At 28.4% G+C, this 17,098-nt stretch overlaps 1 protein-coding gene and 1 pseudogene across 3 annotated transcripts in view; both read right to left on the bottom strand.

Annotated features, from left to right (window-relative positions):
• LOC149055155 (uncharacterized) overlaps positions 1-13,924 on the bottom strand; it is a 32,849-nt pseudogene extending 18,925 nt beyond the window's left edge. The window contains exon 1 of the transcript XR_016191843.1: positions 13,527-13,924. The product of XR_016191843.1 is annotated as an uncharacterized LOC149055155 (transcript). The remainder of the gene's footprint in view (positions 1-13,526) is intronic.
• LOC107163163 (uncharacterized) overlaps positions 1-17,098 on the bottom strand; it is a 186,949-nt gene that overhangs the window by 148,379 nt on the left and 21,472 nt on the right. The window lies entirely within an intron of this gene.

Here is a 17,098-nt window from a genome sequence, read left to right as displayed (position 1 = left end):
ATAAATAAATTCTTACCAACCTACCTACTTTAAAAATGTTTATATAAATATAATAACAAACTATATTAATTATTCAGAATATCATAAATGTATGAAAATCCAGCTATAAATTATATTATATAGTTATATTACTTTTACTATTTTTAAAAAAAAAAATCAGATTCATTATCTTAATACAAAAAATTTTTTAAATGCATTTAGAATTGTACTATTATGTAATATATTATTTAATATTAAGCATTCGGCAAAAAATAATTCCATGCTAAACATCTAAGACCACCAAAATACTCTTTTAAGATATTTTTAATAAATTACAGTACTGCAATTTCTATATGTTAGCTAATTATTGTATAGTATATAACTATTATTTTTTAATATATTAGGTACATGCAATATGCATTATGAATTATGCATATTACACATATACAGTGCACAACACTGTAAACCAGCCAGCAGTAATGTTAAAATATTTTTCAAAAGTAAAAAATGCATTAGAAGTTAAAAAGTATAGGTACTTATACATTTTTCTAAAACGTTATGAAAATATAAGTTATATGTAGGTATATGTAAAGCCACCATGGTTTCCTAAAAAGGAATCAAAAGACAAAATGTGGTCCACTAGAAAATTATCAAAAGCAATCACTTTATTTATACTAATCTAATGACTAATAATATGATACTAAACGACTATATACGAGTAGGTGGTAAGAAAATATCAACATTTTTATTTGTAATTTATAGTTGATTATATTTAAAAGGATAAACTTAAAACAACTTGCAAAGTATAATAATATACTTAATAATAAAAACTATATTTATAAATATAGTTTTAAATTTTAATTATGCAAAATATTGTATTTTATAGGTACCTTAACTTAACTCCTTAATCTGCTGCATTATAAATCATAATAAGTATATTTATATTTGAATAATAAAAGAAGTTATTGTAATATATAAATCTGGTGTTCTAAAATTTATAATATAAATGAGTTGTCAAAAAACTTTTGTCAGACCTTCAATCACAATTCACGACCACTCGCTGACACTTTGTATTACGCCCAAGAGACAACCATTCCCCCTAGAAAACTATTGTTATCGAATATCATTTGGGCTCCCTGGGATTTTAACCCACGAGATGACGATCATAAAATGTTAGATCTAAGTTCTAGTCGCAAACTAGCAATAAATTAAAACTAAAGCCAGTTTATTTTCTATAATTCGATAGCAGTAAATATAATCAATGTACTTTCATCCAGATGAGTTTATTTGGCAATACATACTCCCCCATGTAAAAAAAAAAAATAAAAATATATTCTTCCTCTGTGCTGGACGGGACTTCACGATTAGTCATCCAAAACCCTCTTTGGAGGGTTCCGATGGTTGCCATGTGACTCACGGCTGCGATTGCGCAATATACTCGCAAGCACAACCCTTAAAACCCGATTTATGCTGTAGCATGACATTCAAAAATAACCAATGAAATTTGAAAACACTAAATGTCTTAACAAAAATTATAATTTTTGATAAGTATTAGGTTAATTCGTTAATTGAAGCATATCACAGATATCACAAGACGCAATTACTCTAACAAAGATATTCACGGAAATTATTTATTAATTATTGTACTATGAAACCATAATTGAATATTTATAAAATTAATTTCTACTTAAATTTTAAATTTAAATGAGTTTATACATATATTAGTTGGAAATCATTTAGAATATTTTGAATTAAACAACATCACAGAGGCAAAGTTAATCATTGATTCGATACTTAATAAATTAAATTATAATAACGTAAATAAATGATTATTTTGATAACCTCATCTATTTTATATTTGTATGTAAAAACAATTAATAAATATATATACATATAAATATGAACTTTTATAGAAAGTATGTACCTTGTTTTTGACGTTATTATTGGAACAATATTTACTAGGTAGTTATATTGTTACATAAAAATAATAAGTTAAAGTAAAATTTTCATTGAGCTAAAAAAGATTAACTGGAAAATAAACATAAACAAGATAATTCTTAAATAATAATTAATAACCTAAATAATATTAAATACTAAGTATTAAAAGATTTTAAAATACGTAGATTTCGGGTAGATTTTCATTGACTAAAATATAAAACAGTAACATACATACGACATATAAAATTATATTAAAGTGCACTAAAACAAAACAAGGATTATGCTAGTGGCCCGTGTTGTCGAAGTGGAAATTTATTTATGTAAATTTCAAGATCAAAAAAAAAAAAAACAAAGATCACAAAAATTGCATTTTATTGCAATAAAATAATCTAAATTAACAATTCTACGAAACACCATTTAAGCCAAAATTTAAATTTAAAAAATCCAAAATTCTATGTAATCAAAATAAAAATTATTTTAAAAGTATATATCAGTAAGTGTAAACATATAGCATTAAATAAAATATAGGTACAGTATTAACGTGTTACATTCAAATGTATCCTATTTCAACATTTAAAATTTAAAATATCTAATCGTAATTTACAAGTGGATGATATATTTACATCTACCTGCAATCAGTGGCGTCCGCAGAGGGGGTGCTAACGGGCTAAAGCCACCCCATTGCCTTCATAAGTATTACTTAAAAAAATGTATCAAACTTCAACTTTCGTCAGCTATAGTAAGCAAGACGAAAATTAATAAACGTCTTACCAGAATAAATTCATTTAAAAAAAAACATTGATCTGCATACCAATTTTCCTAAAAAAATAGTAATTTTTTGGTAAAAGTATGAACTACTTGTATGAATGACCAGTATTGAATTTTCAAGCCTTAGCTATACAAATTTAATATTTTATACATTTTAATCTACAATTAATTAATTTTTCTGGTTTTGTCAAAAATTGAACTATAAATGCTTATAAAAACTAATCGTGCCTATATTTGTCATTAATATTTTTAGATAACTAGGTATAATAGAACCTTGTATTACATTTTAAAGCTTTTTGACCGAACGAATAATTTTTTATTGACATTTTTAGAGAAAAAAAACCAAGGTTACTAAGCAATTTTTCATTTATTTTTGTTTTCCCGATTGTTTTAAAAAATACTGAGAATTTTCAATTTTGACCTCTAAAAATTTCAAACTAAATCCAATTTGCTTCCAAAAACCCCTATCGAGGTTTATAATTAGAGCATTTTTCTACTAGAAAAGTTGAGAAGTTGAAGTTGTACAAACATTTTCAAATACCTCACCTAAACGTCTACAATTATTAGAATGGACAAAATAAAAATAAAATAGTAATTAATTTTCAAGCCCTCCCCCCCCCCCATTGAAAAATCCTGCGTACGCCACTGCCTGCAATATATATTATTTGCATAGGCATATAGTATAAAATTATTTGATGAAACAAAATATTATAACAACTACAAACAGTAAAATGAGCTACAAAAACAAAAATAAGTATTATATTCCATACAGTATACAAAAAAATATATTAATACATATATAACACAAAACTATATTATTCGCTAATATGAGATGAATTTAAAAATACAAAACACCACAGAATTTTTCTGATTTACTATTTAGTATTTATCAAGTATCACAAGACCCAATATCATAGTATCATAAGTGCCTATACACCATGCAATTTACGGTATATATTTTGTTTAGACCTTATTTTTGACTGAAATATTTGTTTCGACAAGTAGTAAGATCCTTTATCTCCCTTCCATAAAATAAATAAACGAAATGCGATGTATTTTTTTATAATCGGTCGGTATACACGAATAGACAATATTATTAGTTATCACCTATAGATATATAATTTTTTTACTAAATAAATTATTTATTGTTATGATTTATGAATTTCAATACGAGAGCTGAAAATTGTCAAATATTAAAAGTCATATAAGTCTATAAGTTATATTTTTTTTGTGTGTGAATATTAATGTAGATTAAAACTAATTAAAATTTCAACGCGGGTTTCTTAAATTTATATTTTTTTATTCTGTTTCAACAGTAAAAGGCGATACACTTCGCTCATTTATTCTTTCTGTCTCCATAAATTATATTTTGTTCTATTTCTGTATAGTTAAACTGGTGTAGCTATTAATGAAATACAACAGGCCTGACCGTGAAATTAGTGAAACCTATGCACACTTGTGTCTGTGCCCCACGCCATATTATATGATTGCAAGGGACCAGGCATGGTATTTCTTTACAGTCCGCATAACTATCATTGAAATGCACATAAATCACATGCGATTTGAACTGTAAAATTAATAAATGTTGTAAAGTAATATTCAACATACATGTATGCTTACATTTTCAAATAAACCGAAAATTTACATTGACGAAAGGCGCCGAATGGCTTTTATCACACAACTCGTGTAAAAACTAACAGTTAAAACGATTATAACAAAAATAAAAATAAGTTAAACTTGTTAAAAAAAAAGTTTAATTTTTTAAAGAATAATATATAGATAGGTTATAGGTAGAAAATTAATATAATATGTATTATATTTAACAATATGAATAAATTAATTTTGCAACTATTTTTCCCTTTATGTGAAAACACAATCAATAGAAATTAGCACAATAGGTAGATATAGGTATGCGTGGTGATGATATAGCTGGATACAAGCATGAATTAAAAGCCACCAATATTAGTGAAAATATTTGATACATTCCCAAAATTATTGTTATTTTCCATTCGGAACAATAATAAAATCGGTAATATTGACCTTGAAGTAAAAAAAAGTGGGCATATTTAAAAAATAACTGAAACTTTAGAATGGGCCAAATTTACATTCATAATTATTAAATTTTTAAACAATATTCGACTTTGATTCAGAATAATTTATTTAACACGTTGTTGTTAATGAATATTGAATAACAACTCCCACGCCGTAAAGTGAATATTTTGGCAAAGCTACTATATACTAGCGTTCAAAATGAAAACAAACAATAAGAAATTAGGTACTCGCAGTTATATATTATAATAACAAACATTACAAATAATGCATGGAAATAGTTCAAAGGTAGAAATTTATTTAATAATATTAAGATGTGTAAATGAATTAATAAGACATTTCAAATTTTAACTGTGTAAAAAAAATTAAAAATTAGTATTGAACTTTGCAACTATTATGAATAGTTTTAACTTATAATAAACACCTATAAACAAATTATAAAATATCATACTTCTACAATTATAATCAAAAGTAACCAAGTTACAGTTTAATATGTATTTTTTAGGAATTAGCTGTAATCTTTCATAGTCCTATAGTTCTATACTATTTATAGTTAAGATAAGAATAGGTTATACTTAATAAAAAAAAGATAATCTAAAACATCTCTATCGTCAATATTATAAATTATTATAAATTTATTTTTATGTCATAGTATAATTATTATATCATTACATTGGAATCTAAATCTTGCAGTCTACTATATTAATTTAACCTTGATGTTTTCTTATACGAATTCTTTTATTTTTGTTTTGTTCCCATGACTTAAACCATAATTTAACAATGGTTATCATAATATAAAACCGAATCAAAAGATAAATTCTTAACGTTTTGATCATATTATAATTATGATAGAATAACAAATCATAAAAAAAAATTACAAAGAAACAAAATAAATATAATAACATTATATGAATTATTAATTAACTATTATTATTAATATTATTATAATTATTATTAACTTTCATCGTATATATGAACCATTTTCAGAAATCCCTTGTTATCCACAGACTTATTATCCGCAGTTGAATACGAAATACCAATAAATTACTATAACCCATACATGTTATCATTATTATAATATACGACTGCTGTAATTTGATTTAAATAATTTTTTTATACCGTTAAGTATAAATTTATGTACATAGTATGCAAACAGAGGTAAACACAAAAAGTACAATAAATAATTGCCAATCATATAGTCTCGTTATCCATGAAACATTCCTGGAATTTAAACTCTGTGGATAACGAGGGGTTATCGAAATCCAAGATAGTATATTGATACGTAAAATCAATAATATATAAACCAAAAAATTCAACATTATAATATGTACACTGTCTAGCCTTGAATCGGGCCTTTGGTGCATAAACAAAATAATTTGTATAAAACATAATTTTATGTTCATCGAATTTTTCAGTTAAATATTACATAATATTTATAAACCTAATAAATAGTACCTATCTGTCCTATCTAAGTATATGGAAAATAGATATGTCATGAATATTAATAATATTATAGAAATACAACAAATATGTATCACTTATTATATGACCTGTATATATTACAGATTAATAAACTTATAAATCCTCGTATAAAATCATTCTCTATAACTCCTTACTTGAATAAAAAACAATTAACGCAATCTCATAGCTCAGGGGGAGTGAACATCTACATAAATACATTAACCTCGACTGTTGTAAATCATAGTATATGTACTGTAAAAGAAAAACTATAGACCTAATATTATATTGTGCACTATATATAATATATATAAATGCATAACTATATTCATAAGATACGCATTGGTTCTGTACACCTCAGGCTCCTGGCAATCAATGTTAATAAGACTAATATTATTAATATGATTATAACAATATAACGTATTATTATATTATTTCAAACGACAAAGTGACAAAAAATGCCTGGGGTTTAAATGTAAAACTATAATGTAATAGAAATTGCCTCGAGTATACAAATGCACAATAGGTGTATCATATATGTACGTTAAATACTAGACTACTACTAAAATAAGGCTACTGCGCAAATTCAATAGATAAAATTCAGCCAAATGAAGTGTACTACACGTATATACCCTCCGGCGTCTCAAGCGCGGACGTCCTCATGATGCCCTTTCTCAACACCAATAAGATTTACAAAAAAAAACATGTAGGTACTATGTCAAATAATATGTGATTTTACTCTCATCGTAGTACCAACTTGCTCTTGATATTAAGCTTTTTACAATTCAATAAAGTTGACAAATTTCCACATTTAAACTATACTGACATATTGTGTTTCACATAAGAACATTGTAAAATAATATTTTTTGGAAAAGTTTTAGTGAAATAAATATCAATAGGTTATTATCTTCATAGTTATATTGTTATTTTTGACAAAAAAAAAATTAAATAAAAAAAAATTGAGAAATATCGTGTTAAAATATAACAAAATAAGTCTTATTTTGGCACGTCGTGGAAAATTAATTTAAGAAAAGTGATATAAATTCAGAAATAGATGAAGTTAAGCTCAAATAGAACATTGTTTGTCAGCATAATATATTTTGAGGTAATTTGTCTATTTTATTACAGATATACATAAGTCAAATAATGTTGTTTCATTATCATATTATTACCTGGATACTTTAATACCAATTACATAAAATCTACTTAATGTATAAATTTTTTAACGTAAGAATCTCTGATTTAGGTCAGACGATAGTATATTATATACAATTTCTTTTATCTATACGTATTGTTTATGCAAAATGCATACATAGTACGTGCTTTACCTTCCTCATGATATAATATACATTATTAATAGATATTGTATTGAATACCTTATGATAATACAAAAATTATTAGACGTTGCATGTCAATAAGATCAAAATAAACATATTTTAAAAGAGTCTATATTTAATGCCTAATAAATATTATCTACAAAATGGGTAAAACATTTTAAATTAATCATAGCTAGTTTATACTAGAAGTTTTATTAAATATATCTTATGTAAACAAAATATCTGTGTAATATAGTTAGCAGTTACACATGACTTAAATATTACTTGTATTTGAACTAGTATCTATGTAACAAATTTATTTAATTATTTCAAATTTATACAAAGCGATGAAAGACATAAGCGCCAAAATCCTAGGTACCTGTGTGCCACGGTAAATAGATATTAAATAACAGATAATAAATTTAGAACTAACCAATTTATTGCATTTATATTGATTTGCATATGTATATCATAATTTACTATTGACATTTTTTTTTTGGTAAAATCGAAACCGTTTTATTAAATTTACATTTATTTGCATGCATATTATATATTTTAACAATTTATTATTGTATATTTTTTTAATATAATGTTTTATAATACAATTTTTTATTAGATAGCAATTTTTAAATAACCACTTATATAAAATAATAATTTTGACACGAATGATATGTCATTTTTACACCTTTGGCGCTTATGTCATATGTGTTGGGTATAACAATAAGTACACAATATTATAAGTTTTAGGCAAATAATAGGTCATTTTTGTACCTTTAGCGCATATGTCATATTATAGCCATACGAAAAGCACACGTCTCATTCTTGATGTCCATTCATCCAACATTTTACACACTTTAGTTCAATAATTATAAATTAAAATAAAGCGTTATGTTTGTCAGTCGTTTATTAAAGTTTTATTGTTAAACTGAAATTGCTTATATAAATAAAATAAAATTATAAGCACATCAAGATTGGAGACGAGGGTGAAGGCTAAAGGAATTTGCGTGAAAACTTCAAGAACTACACGATGTTTTGAGAAACATTGCAAAAACTCTGGCAAAAACTGATTGAAAATTCGACAACAATAAATAACAGTTTTATACGTATGATGTAAATTATACAATAATATACTGGTCAGGGTAATATTATGACAGTCGTGGAGCGCGTCACATAATCTATTTATAGGCTACACTATTATAATATTCTATAATAATGCACGCGTCATATGTAATGATGTATGGCCGTACAACAGGTAATAATTAATAACATTTACATAGGTGACGGTAACGACAGTCGAGAATCACGCTGTGCTTTCACGATTTCGTAAAATTTTAAAACAACAAATCAACGCCTTAACAATATACCTCACTAGACTATAGTTTACACTTTACACCTTTAACATAGTCTCCTTATATCCTATACAATATATTACATATTAGGTATATAATTATTAATTATTATATTATAAGGACTGATGTAATAATGTATAATATAATATTATTGTTTTGGGCATGCGCATTATTATATAAATAAAATAAATAACTACTATGAGTGACTATGACCAATTAAAAATACGGTTGTCGCGTACTTCTAAATAATTTTAACAACGATACAGCGATGACGGCTGCTTATACACACAGAAGATATTATGCTGCAGTAGGTCTAAACATTCGATGGCTTTTTGACTTCAACAACGAAATAATTATCTCGATTTATAAGATAATATTACGTAATGAGCACGCACGCACTATTATACTATAATATACTCCTATTCATAATTTGTATCACATAAGTCTCGCCACACATGTACCTACACATCCTACACACACACACACTACAACACGATCGCTAATAGACTTCCGGTCGTGCAAAACTGACTGCGATGTATAATAACTCGTCATGTACACACGATACAATAATATTATACTCTGATATAATATCATGAATTATCATATGTGCACAGTGCACACGTACATATTTTAAATCAATATAAGATCTAGAAGATTTTGCATACGAACATATTTTAAATGTTTGTGGGGAACTGGGATACGATAAGCCTTAAGTGCGGCAAACAGAGCAATAGGTTTATTGAACAGATAGAAAACTGCACTTTGAAAAAAAGAATGAGAAACTGCACAAAAAGAATTGCAACGATTTTCCAACGCCCAACGAACTTATTATACGCGTTCTCACGTAGATGATGTACAATAATATATACAGTAGATAAACCTATATAATACATATATATATTATCATAACTTAAAAGTATACACGCTGGTTGGTTCTCCGGTATTATTATAGCGTAATGCGTCATTGGGATGCAATATCACGTGCTGCACCCCTGCTCGGGCCGTATTGGTGTATACTATATTATATATACGCTGCATGACCACTATATAGGTAGGATCAATGCCTGAACGAAATACGCGTTATTGAAACGTTCGTGTAATCGTATTATTGTTAACATAATTACTACTACCTAATACCACCACATCCACATCGGCACCACTACAAAAATACAATAATATGTAGATAATAGAATATTATCACGATAAAAGTAAAATGTTAAAATATGAGGATACTATGTAATACTATGCACTGATATGTTTAGTTGTGGTAAGTACACGTCTAGAGACAGCCAAGACAGGTACAGCCAAGACTCCAGTCAGTGAATTCAAATGAGCCGACACTGAAATTCCCATGACATTCGGCGAAATGGTTATATATAAAACATAAGAAATGAAATAAGTAACCGATGGCAATAATAAAAAAATTATTACAACGCACGGTTTATTAACCGATCTTCTAATACATAAAGCACGCTCTAGTTAAACGTTAAGCCCCGGCCACAAGTAGCCAGTAGGTATACAGTATCACTGTATATTATATATCATGGCATCACACAATAATAATAAATAACATTGTAACATACTAAAAGTAATCAAAGAATATTTTATAATAATTATATTATTCAGCTATAGTTTTTAAAGTTATTTTTAAATATTTTCAAACTAAAAGCAACTCCATGCCTCAATTACAAAATAATTGTTTAGAACGTCATTGAAAAATAAAATTGCAATACCTATCTATGTGCAGGCTATGTAAATAATAAAAATATCTACGTCTACGCAATATAATTTTATTATACTTTTAATTTTGATTTTAAAAACAATAATATCAACAACAAATTTCAATCAACATATTTTAAATTAAGCTATCAATTTTTTTACCGTTTTAAAAATAATTTATGATTGTATAAGAGTATACCAAATAGAAAAGGAAAAATCACTGAAAGGAAGCTATACGGAAATAAGAAATATTATAAAATCCAACTGTATAGTTTAAAATGTTTAAATACTTACCTAATTGTTATCAAAATTAAATTAGGTATGTCTAGTAGGCATATATTATTAAACAAATTTTGCTGAACAATTAACGCTTAGTAGACAAAAATGAAATGCTTTATGTATATATAATTAAAATTGAGGGATATAAAATTTAAGTACATAATATAGTAATGTCACCACTATAACTATGAAATATAATATACTTTAAAATCAAATGTAACGACATGTATGTAACAATTGTATTAGGATAATAAACTATGTAATAATATAACTAATAACTAAACCTTAGCGTTCAGAATACTACGATTATTATGAATATTATATTAAGAGGAGCGTGTGTATAACTACTATCATTGATTATAAATACTATAATAATATTATAATATTTATAATCAATGCTACTACCTATTTTATTTTAAAAAAATGTCACTAGTGTAAATAATACTAATACGAGTAAGTCAATGTAAACCAAAATTAAGTGTAAAATATCGTACAATATAATTAGTTTTGTAAAATATACATGTGTATTAGGTAGGTACTTAAATTCTTCGTGGGTAGGTAATATCACTCAGTATATCATATTTTTAATAAAACATTACCCATATTCATCTGGTATTAACTCAATATACTATATATAGTCCGTACCTAATGGAATAATTCATTACACATTATTAGTATTTAATACTTAAAGAACACGTATTTTTTCTTCTTTAAAATTAATAAGCATTACCTAACTATATTTTAATGAATGCAAATATTCGTTTACATAACATAAAAATATACAAATTTTAAACCTATATTTCTACTTCAACAATTATCTTCTGAAATAAGCTAATTTACTAAAAAATCATTATTTAAAACTATAAAACAATTTATTATTATAGTCATTCTTTGTCGAAATCACATAATGTCATAAATAGTCGTAGATGTTATAATTATAATTATCACTCATCAGATCAGTTACTATGGTTTCCAGTATAGCTCATGTTGTAAGCATTCATTTACGAGTCACGTGGGAAATAAAAGTGGTATATCATATTTTTTAGTTACGAAACTTAAACTGTTACTCATATTTTCGCCAAGTCAACAAAGTCAAGTTAATAAATGTTTTTAAGCAAAAACACTAGTTTCTCGTAAAAATATTTGTGAAAATATCATTTCATTTTATTATAACTACCTATATAATATTATTCTATCATATTGTTCTAATTTAACCATCAAGAACAGAATCAATGGATTACTGAAATTCCGCACAAACTCAATACAGTTATGCGGCGTTCCAGTTAAAAATGAATCGAAACAAAAATACCAAACAGCCATCGAAACAATAACAGTCCAACCACTGAGCATGGTTATTATTCGTATAATATCGGCGTATTAATATTGAAACGAAAAAAATCTGTGCAGCGTGTTAAAATCCCATTGTAGCTAAATAATAATGTATCGAGATAAAAAAAAACGTTGTTTTTGTGCTAGTCGACAAATAAAAAAATGAATATAATATAATTATGTAACAATAATTCCTAATAATATTATTGTTTAGCGTCGATGCGATACTACGAAACGCAATAACTATACTTTAATAGTTGAATACCTACTCAAAGAAATGGAATGAAATATTTGACGTTTATCTCATTGCGTTCGCCGAAAGAATGAAAGACACGTTGTGCCACCCGCGCACCTACCTACCTACAGGCAAGGACGGTGGAATCGTTTTTCCACATAACAAATCGGATCGTAAAAACAAAAACAAAAAACATGTAAAAACAAGTCGGAGGCCGAATTTTATTGTTTGGTTCCGCGACGTCGTTATCGTCGTCTATTACACTGCATAAACGCATAGACGATAAACCCCGTTCTGAGTATAAAGCGGAAAATAACATAACAGGTACATCTTATAATAATATACAGGCCGTATAGTCGTCATAATGATAATAAAAAATATATTTGGAGATGTTTTTAAAATCTCCCGGTGGTCGCGACCAGACGCAATTCAACCATAATGGAAGAGAACCACGAATGCTGTACAATAATAATAATAATAATACGAAAGCATACGGTACAATATTACTGAGACCGTCTACCTCTCCAACTATATACAACTACAGTCTACACACGTCGTATCGTGTGCATAGTCATTCGGTCGGCGGCAATGGTTTGTTGTGGTTGCTAAAACCAGTTTACTCCGGTCCGTGACCGGGCTACCGTATGGTCGTCGTGGTGTCTGCGCGTGGGGTTTACGCATTACCCGCGCGATACGATTTTCAAAAAATAAAATTCTATCTCAGACCGTATGCCCACTACGACGTGCTGTAGTGTATCGTATAAATCGTGACACGAAAATCGATAAAGATTTAATTTTTAACGGTTTCTATATCATGAACGAAACGATCGTCGCGATGACGACGGGATAGGTGCATTCCCCAATCAATATTATATTACAATATTATATGCTCATTGATATTTTCTACAATTATTTTAATAATTTCCATATCCATTCAATCTACAACGCCTAAGTTATAATGATAACATACCAAGGTACATAATATTATTATACGTCATAATATCGTATAACACAGGGGCAATGTGAGCGATGCATTTCGAGACGGACTTTGCTTCAAAAACAAAAACAACCCGCGTTGCGGAAAAATATTAATTAACGTTCACCTGCCTGGCGTGTGACAGCGACAACTGCTACGGCAAATCCGGTCCATGGAAAGTTCCGCCAAAACTCGCGAGCGATCTCGGTTTTTGTTGTTTTCCTCAAAAAATCCTTCGGCCACGCAGTCACATCGCACGCGCGATCGGTCGTTCCGGAACTCACGATACCGTCTGCACAATGAGGCACAACCCACGTAAATCGCAGCGACAAATTGTTATCAGGTAATACCGCTTGCCATTAAATATTTAAATCTCCGAACGGGACGCGACTTCGCAACAACGGCGCACCACACGGATCGACAAAAACGACACAAACGCGCACGGCGGACGCGAACGCGACACTGACGAAAAACACGCGCGCACGTCGGCAGCCGGTCGACCGGTAGGTAACGGCAACGCTACACACACGTTTCGGCCAATACCGGCACGGCGTTCGTCGGCAGCGGCTGTGGCACCGCTCTGACGGCCGGTAGAGGGGGGTGTGCGTGCGGGACATGTCGTTTGCCGGCTAACCGACCGACCGACCGATCGCATGCGATATCGTTGTTATTGTTATGATTATATTATTATTATTATCATACCGCGGTATTAAAGTCGAACCGCTGTTGGTGCGGTGCGTTCGTGAGGCGCGCGGGGGCGGCGGTGGTGGAACCGGCAGTGGTGCCAACGTGGACGTCGGCGAGGCGCGGGTCCCGATCGATTAGGGTGTCTATCCGCCGTCGCCGCCGCCAGTGGCTCCCGAAGGGTTGAGCGAGAGGAGCGACAGAGTGTGAGAGAACGGGCGATGGAGCGGAGCGTCACGTCACGCTCACTCGCTCTGTCCCGCACGCTACTACCGACACCACACCGACTGGGGGAGGGAAAACTTACGGGTCCAAATTCGAAACGCGTTTGGTTAGAAAAAACTGGTGGAACGACGAAAACATATTCTCAAAATAAGCCTTTGCCTTCAAACTGTATATTTGAAACAAAAAAATCGTAGACAATCCCTGGACCGTGGCGTCAATGGTGTCCTGCTCCTATAGGAAAATTCGAACCGTAAATTAAGATCGTTCTATCTGGCAGCGTAACGCACGTGGCGGCTCGGATGACAATTTATTTTTCTATACAAAAAAAAAAAATACTTATCTTCACCATTCACTCGGAAAACAAAATAACGTTTCAAATTGTGTAGAAGGTTCTGCAGAAATTGAATGTGCGATTGTAATAATAATAATATGATATGATATACCTATTTTATCAGAGGTTTATTTATTATCCGGTTATTTATGTGTTTTATAATTGCAAAGCGGATATTTTGTTCAGTTGTTATATATAGTAATATGTACACGTATACCTATAAGTTATAACATTATAATATTATAACATGTATATTGTATATACATTAACGCAATAACGCGTGTAAATGTCACAGAATTTACTGTAAATGCAATAATAATTATAGCATCAAATCACTAATTGGTAATTTACCTATACACCTATATGATGGCTCTATCTAATGCGGCTCTAAGGCTTTATTACATTAATAATTATATCAATTAAACTTGAAAACGCCGTTAACCCGTTTTAATGTTTGTCATGATTTGTTTCTTTTTACTAGGATAAAAATTATATAAAATAAGCATAACAATCACTCTAAATTATTTTTCCGTTATAGATTCTATTGAAAATTATAGGTACCCACCTACATGCATTATGTGATTATCGTATCTACAATAGACTAAAATACTAAATCCTATATACATAGTTCTAGTAATATAATAATTAACGGCATATTTAATATGTCTTTTAAGTGACTGCTGTAGAGACGCTGCTATACAATGTATTTTTTATAGAAAAGTATTTAAAATATATCTCAAGTTATCTCATATAATTAGATCAGAACATTAGATCAACAACTAATTTAGGACCAACAAAGGTGCTTTTTTCCTATTTGAATCGATGGCATAAGGTGAATAGTTTCTTGGTAAAATTAGTTTTGAATAAAGTCTTAATTAACATTTTTCTTATTAAATTGAAATAGTATTTTTATTATTTGTCTAACATTTAATCTGATATAAATAATATATTGCATATAATATTATGACAAAATAACTGTAGATAACTCCAACGACAGTTATCAACTTTTAGAGTTTAATAAATTACACTAGTTGGAATAAAACAGAAACTAAGGTCTTATCTTTAGTAATTATCATTTCCTATTGCCTATCAAACTTCAAATACCTAAATAAACAATATTAATAGATTCTATAGTGGACATTTCTAGCAAAATGTAAACAATTTTTTATTTATCTTGTTAAATTTATGAAAATTGAGATGTCCTGTTGTTGCAACAAACTACATTTCAATCAAAACATCAATGAAAAAATACCGAATACATTTAATATGATAATTGTTACGCCGAATGAATCCGATCAGTTGATTTTAAATAATTTAGTATAAGTTATATCAAGGAAGGATTTAAAAAAATATGTTACAATTACAAAAATGCGCCTTTTTATGACTTATTTATCTATGTACTCTTTTATTTGATCTTTTTATCTGGATTCAGATGTTTCAGTATTCAATAAATATATAAAACTCCATATATATCTTTCAAAATAAAAACATACAACATGAAAATAGTTTTTTTTTTTTTTTTGATGATGAAAAGCAAAATGTAATTTAACTTGTATTGAAAAATACTACCGGTCACAACCATCGGTATCCTAATTTTATTTACTTATGTTTACTTTTTAGACCTTATAGAAAAACCAGACCCGCGACAACTCACAAGCTACTCAGTTTTTCTCAATTTAAATAAATTATTGATTTATAAAAGAAAAAGACTGCAAACTTTGTAAAAAGTTCAATCGTTTAATTCTTTGATATAGTAGTAAGTATATGTAGTCAATACTGCAATAGCCAATAGACATATCATATACTACATGTTTTTTGAACAATATTATGTTTTCAATACATGTCTGATGTACATTCTATTAAGACATTTGACATTATACTATATTCAATATTGTATACTGAATTACTATCATGAAGTTTTTTTCACAATATTTTTAAGTATTAGTGTGTAATAATTACTTTGTACTTACGACAAATTGTTCAAGTATTCTTCCATAGGTATGTACTATGTAGGTTTTATCAACGTAGTTCGATTTGTTAAAATAAATGAAAATAAAATAGATCATAGGAAAAAAATTAATATCTATGTTATGAAAAAAATTATTCTTAATTTTTTAAACCAAGTAACTTCATAATATAATACCACAGTCTACAATCCTACATTACCTACTATTTTACAACACTTTAGTGAACTGTTTTATGATATATATATAGGTATATATACCTAATATTATATGCATACCTATTTTATTATAACCCGTAGACAATCATGAAGACTGTAATACATTTTAATTAACATTTTTATATATTATTACCCATGTTGTTGTAGATTTCTTTTTAAAGAATTATTTTTAGAAAATATTTATTTAGCTTCATTGTATCTTACATAATTTACAGACTATACGGTAGAATACGGTAGACAATAAATTAATATCATTAAGTTTTGATTTAAGTGTCCAATAC

This window comes from Diuraphis noxia, unplaced genomic scaffold (genome assembly GCF_037042655.1).
Source record: "Diuraphis noxia isolate RWA-SAM2 unplaced genomic scaffold, SU_Dnox_SAM2 contig0005, whole genome shotgun sequence".
Taxonomy (NCBI): domain Eukaryota; kingdom Metazoa; phylum Arthropoda; class Insecta; order Hemiptera; family Aphididae; genus Diuraphis; species Diuraphis noxia.
This window is presented reverse-complemented; position numbering and strand designations above follow the sequence as displayed.